At 52.0% G+C, this 5,865-nt stretch overlaps 1 long non-coding RNA gene and 1 other non-coding gene across 3 annotated transcripts in view; one reads left to right on the top strand and one right to left on the bottom strand.

Moving 5' to 3' along the window:
* The window catches only part of LOC133210459 (uncharacterized), a 103,377-nt gene extending 97,852 nt beyond the window's left edge, over positions 1 to 5,525 (bottom strand). The window contains exons 1-3 of one of the 2 annotated variants that reach the window (XR_009724941.1): positions 4,767 to 5,525; positions 1,349 to 1,430; positions 427 to 812 (exon numbers count right to left, since the gene is read on the bottom strand). This is a non-coding gene — a long non-coding RNA (uncharacterized LOC133210459). The remainder of the gene's footprint in view (positions 1 to 426; positions 813 to 1,348; positions 1,431 to 4,766) is intronic. The other variant, XR_009724942.1, reaches the window with a different exon arrangement.
* TRNAS-AGA (transfer RNA serine (anticodon AGA)) lies at positions 5,198 to 5,279 on the top strand. Its single transcript has one exon. It is a non-coding gene; the product is annotated as a tRNA-Ser (tRNA).
* Positions 5,526 to 5,865: the final 340 nt, after the last annotated feature.

Genomic DNA, 5,865 nt, shown 5'->3' with positions numbered 1-5,865 from the left:
GAACAAACCAGCACGACTCTCCAGATATGCTGCACACAGTCTTTAATCAGAAGGAGCAAATGCAGGGGCACAGAACAGAGACCAAGAAAGACGTCTGCAGGGTTCGGGGAGGCACAGAGAATGGCCCGTTTCCAAAGGACAAGGTCCACAGAAAGGGCTTCACTTTTCCCATTCTGCTCCAGCTGGTGGTATTCCCAGGCCACCAAGAGCAGGCCCTGACTCCAGAACCCTCCCCACATCAGTAGGAGGTTCAGCAAAGCAGAAGAGAAGGAGCCCTTTCTCTCAGGGGCTCAGAGCAAAGCAAAGCCAGGGAAGGTAGAGCAAGGCCTTTCCTGCAGGGAGGAGCAGCGGGCACAGGACCCTCCTGCCAGGTGGGAAGAGGACACCCAGCCCAGCTGGAAGCCGTGGCCCTGCTCCTGCTCATACAGGGAGCATGTCTTACTTCTGGCTCCCAATGGGATGATCCGCCGGCTTCAGCAGTTCAAAGTGCAGCGGGGAGGAGGCAGACACAGGCCTGACCCCCCCAGACCAAGGGAGCCCCCAGAAGAGATGGGAACCCCGCCAGTGCTGAGAGAGCTCCCAACAGCAGCTGACAGAGAGGATCCCACGGCTGTGCTCTGCGGGAAAGAGGTGAGGATGGGGCCCGGCAGGGTCACCACCACCGGGGAGGCCTCAATGAACACCGTTGAGTCAGCACAGCGGGCGAAACAGGGCTCACTGCAGCTGCTTGCAAGTGGCGTTGGGCCAGAGGTGCCGCAGGGGCGTGGGGGACATGGTCTGAAGCAAGACATCTCTTGGTGAGCGAGGCAAAGCTGAAACACAGAGCAGGCAGGGAGCACAAACCTCAATATTAGCGTGTCCTCGTCTTCTTCAGCTCTCTCTGTGCGCAGATCTTGTTTTAAATACACGCAGTGACTCTGCAACATCCAGAGTCCTCCCTGGCCCAGCAGCTTGCCTGGAAATGGGAGGCTGGCCCCTTTTGTAATAGGTCCCATTTCACTGGGGTTAAAGCCCCTGTGGAGTGGCTGAGCACAGCCCATCTCCAGAGCAAACAGTGCTGCATTGAAGAGAGCACTGCATGCACTTGGCCATTTGGTTAGAGACAATCTGATGGACATGCAACTTCTGGTGGGCAGAGGAAGCTGCATTCTGAGCCCCCCTGATCCTTTCTGCTTGGAAAACCCTCCTCCTCCCAGCTCCCCCCAGCCACCTCCATGAGAAGGACAGGGGTCTCAAGGCTTGACTATTTCCCTTGCAGGGCCAAGCAGAGGCAGCCCCATATCAGCCTGAGCAGCCACCAGCACAGCACTTCAGCCCACAGAGAGAGACAGAGCAGACTCAGGCTTACCTTGTTCTTAGAGGAAAGGGAACCAAGAGAGGAAGATGCAGAGCCTGGAGTAGAGCAGGCTTTTATGCTGTGTTCCAGAGCCCTGGGGGGAACCAACATTCCTTGCTCATGAAGCATCTGAACACCTAGTAGTTGCTGCTTGCCAAGGCCCCGCTGGCGATGAAGCCCTTGCCTCTTTCAACTGATTTACCGTGCTCCCGCTTTCTGTCACTGAATATCAGAACTACTCATCTGTGCCCCACCTTCATAAGATCGATCAACTCAGATGTCTCAGGCATGTGCAGAGGGATATTTAGAGCGTGTTTCCATCCTTTGCCTTATTAGTGGTGAGCGCGGCTATCAGTCACGGTCAAACTCAGTTATGAGGTCACCTCAAGTGCTTTCCTATCAGGCAGTACGGATAACATTGGAGAAACATGCTCCTCACGGGTCATTGTAGGGACACAGAGAGGAGGCTCTGAGTAAGCTCAATCAGGTCAAGACTGCACAAACCCATCCGTGAGGTGAAACTCAGCTCTGCAGGGATGTGGCAAATCTCAACAGCAAGGAAGGACCATTGTGCGCCATAAGGAACATTTCTGCGGGAAGGAGTGATGGCCATGAGCACCTCGCGTATGCTCATCAGCCTCTACCACGGCCTAGTTTTGTGATGAAAGAGTCACCCGCGATCTTCCCTGATTGAGACCCACACCCAAATTGACCTGTTTTGCTCAGCAAGGGCATCTCAGCGACCAGATGCCTGGATGGCCTGCTTTTGAGGAGAGGTGCGGGGCAGGGGCCCAGAAGGTCGTAGACCATTTTTCTGGGTCAGGAATGGGGTGGCCAATTCCATGCATTTCAGATTACAAAAGGACATCGGATCAGTGTCCCCGTGCAGCTGCTGGGAGTCCTTGTGATGTGGAAGAGTTGGGAAAACCCCTGAATTGCAGGCCAACATGAGCCACGCTGCTTTGGACTTCTGTGGAGACGATGCCCTGGTCTCAGGTGTGTCAGGGACACCAGGGCTCATAGCTTTAGGTGCCGGTTTCATCAAAGAGTCAAACAGGTGAATGAGCATGTGTGTCTCTTTCAGGAAGGATGCGGCATCTCTTTGATCACCCTCCTACGTGCTGATTTCCTTGTTTTCAGCAGGTTCCCCACTTCCCAAGTTGAGCCCAGGCCCCTGGTTGGAAGATGCCTTAGGGCATGGTTTAGTCATCAAGGGCCATAACTGTGGAGATCTGTGGAAGCGTGGTTGGCAGGCAAGGGTTATGTTCTCATGGCTGAACTTGGCCAGGGACCAGTTTTGTAAAAGTTGGTAAGAAACCCAGCTCGGTAAAAAACACCAGCTGTGCAGGGGCATAAACTGACCTTGTAGTTAACGAGTATCTTGAAGGGAGGAACAAGGATGTTAGAAAAAGGGATGTAACCACAGGAGTTTCCCAAGAATATATGTGTATAGCAGCCTAGCTCTATATATACCCTAGGCTTAAGCAGAATAAATGGATCACTTTTATCAATCATATTGGTTGTGTTGTTTTCCCTCCGCATTGTGACGACATGGAGTCTCCGGCAGAGATCCCATGGAGAAGTTGCTTGAAAGAGAGCTGCCTGACACACTGGTCTGCTATCTGTCATTTTCAATCTCCCTTTGTTACCTGAGCTTGTGGGCAGTAAAAACTGTCTGTGGCAAAGCCTTAGGAAGCATCGCCTCTTCTTAGGTCCTGATCCCAACAAGGTACTTCAATCACCAAGATGTCTGCTGACAAAGCAACACATCCAACCAAAAGCAGTCCAGGAAACTACTGGAGTCTGTCGTGGAAGACTTCCTAGTAGAGGTGATGGAGAATTCAACCAGAGGAGAGATACTGCTAAACCTGCTCCTTTCTAGTGCAGAAGAACTTACCAAAAAGGTCAAGACAGGAGGTAGCCTGGTCAGCAGCAATCATGTCTTGGTAGAATTCTCAGCCTTGAGAGGTGTAGGGTAGGTAAAATGTAGAGTCAGGACCCTACACTGTAGAAAGGCAGGCTACTGGCTGTTTAAGGCGCTACCGTGTGTGATCCCTTGGAAAATGGCCTCAGAGATAAAGGATGCTGAGACCTGGGGCATACTGAAAGACATTTTTCTGGAGCCTCTAGAGATCCCAAGATGCAAGAAGTCCGACAGGGGAAGCAGGAGCCTAGCTTGGGGAAGGCAAGGCCTCTTAGCCAAACTGAACCAAACCAAACTAAACCAAACTAAACTAAACTAAACTAAACTAAACAACTAAACAAAACTGAATTAGTAAACTAAAATTAAAGCATACCAAAGATGCACAGGCAGTGAAGGCAGGGATACACATCCTGGACAGATTACAGGGAATGTCATGGGCGTCTATGGAGGGCATCAGGAAAACCAAAGCATAGCTGGCGCTGAACTTGTCTGGGGCCATGAAAAATAAGCAGAAGGCATTCTGCAGGTACATAGAACAGCAAAGGAAGGTGAAAGAAGTTGTAGCCCCACACTTCAGGTGGGCCAAACGGGAGGCCTGGCTGTGACCAACATGAAGAAGATGGAAGCTCAAGACCATGTCAGGAACTTGAAAGTGCACAAGTCCCTTGGGAACTGAGGAGATGCACCCGAGAGTCCTCCAGGAACTCTCAGAAAAAGTTGCTAAGCCACTATCCCTCAAAACAGCAAAGGGGTAAAATACCCAGGGGCTGGAAAATGGGACATAACACCCACCCCCCCTCCCCCCCAGATATATAAAGGGAAAAAGGGAAGACCTTGGGAACTGCAGGCCGGACAGTCTCACCTCTGTACCCTCAACAGCAAGAAAGGATCATTGTGCACTATGAGGAAATTCCCTGCGGGAAGGAGTGATAGCCACGAGCACCTTGCTTACGTTCGTCAGGCTCTACCACGGCCTGATTTTGTGATGAGAGAGAGGCCCGCAATCTTCCCTGAGTGAGACCCACACCCAAATTGACCTGTTTTGCTCAGTAAGGGTGTCCCAGAGACCAGATGCCTGGATGGTGTGCTTTTGAGGAGAGGTGCGGGGAAGGGAGCTGGAAGCTCACAGCCCATTGTTCTGGGTGAGGGATGGGGTGGCCAGTTCCATGCATTTCAAATTACAAAGGGTCATCGGATCAGTCTCCTAGAGCAGCTGGGAGTCATTGTGATGTGGAAGAGTTGGGAAAACCCCTGAACTGCAGGCTAACATGAGTCACGCTGCTGTGGACTTCAGAGGACACAGTGCCCTGGATGCAGGCAAGCCAGCGTTGCCAGAGCTTGTAGCCTCAATCCTCCAAAAGTTCTGCTTCCTCAAAGGCATTTCTGCCTTTGTCATCACAATTACTCTCAGGTGCTCTGAGAGATGGACTCGAGGTCCTTTTGTAGGTTGAAATGCAGGGAAGCCTGTCAACACTGCGCTAACACAAATCCCACAGACCACCTCACCGTGCAGATTGTTTTATGAATGTCAGCAGAGGAAGGACTGTAGCTTGTTTTGCTTTAAGCAACGGTTGAACTAGAAAAGGTTTGAGTAGCTTTGTCCCCTTCAGACAGAGAGTCCAGTTCTGAGAGGCTCCTTTTTTCCCCTTGGTCCATAGGCCATAGGCTGCAAGAGACAAGAAGCTGTTTCAGCTCTTAGCTGCCAGGGACAGTGGTGCATTCAGTTCCAGGATGTCCCTGCAGTGCGGGCTCCTGAACAGGGTCAGTCAGCGTCTCTGGGGTGCCTTGAGATATCACAGAGAGGTCTTTGATTCATTGCATGTGCAGTGACAGTCCCAGCTACAAATCTTGAAGTGGAGCATTGTCCTGAAACTCCCTGGCAGCCGGGTGTCATTGCACAGGCACTGTGATCAGCGGGGCAGAGAGGGCTGCATCAGGTAGTTGTGGCCGAGTGGTGAAGGCGATGGACTAGAAATCCATTGGGGTTTCCCCGCGCAGGTTCGAATCCTGCCAGCTACGGTGAACAGCTGTTTTTTGGGCTGCTACCAAATGACCAGGTTTCTGCAGTGGCTTCCAGCTCCACAGTGTGCCTGGTGCCCAGGCAGACAGTTGAAGCACTTCCTCTCTTGGTCTTGTCCTGGTTGAATGGTAAACTCTGCTCCTATTGACAAGGTAGACATTTGAGGTGAAGACTACGGACCTGGGCTGAGTATGAGCCATGAAAAGAGCTCCACTGTTGCTGGTTCTTGAGTACAACTTAGGAGGCTGGGGCGTGGGGATACTCTGCCCAACCAATCCCCAGCAGGGTCAAAAATGAACCACCTTTCCAAGGGGGCTTTTCAAATTTAACTGAAGGATGAGATGATGAGAGGTGAGCGTGATCTGTGCCCTCCTGTTCTGGGAAAGATGTGGAATTGGCAGAAAAGGACAGGGCGGTGGCTGTGGTATCAGGAGACCATCCCCTGCGTCCAGCGCCCCTGATGGGGAGGACAGAAAAGAGCCAGAGGCTTCCCAGAGGTCTTCTTTCAGTTGCATGCCCAGCTGCCCCTACTAGAGCAGCAGAAGAGAATGAGCTTCTGGTAGCCTGCCTGCATGGTTCAGCAGC

This window comes from Neopsephotus bourkii, unplaced genomic scaffold (genome assembly GCF_033783945.1).
Source record: "Neopsephotus bourkii isolate Nb327-2 ecotype Australia unplaced genomic scaffold, CSIRO-AGI_Nbou_v1 NB_463, whole genome shotgun sequence".
NCBI classification, from domain to species: domain Eukaryota; kingdom Metazoa; phylum Chordata; class Aves; order Psittaciformes; family Psittacidae; genus Neopsephotus; species Neopsephotus bourkii.
Note: the sequence above shows the minus strand (reverse complement) of the source record. Positions and strands in the feature narration are given on the sequence as shown.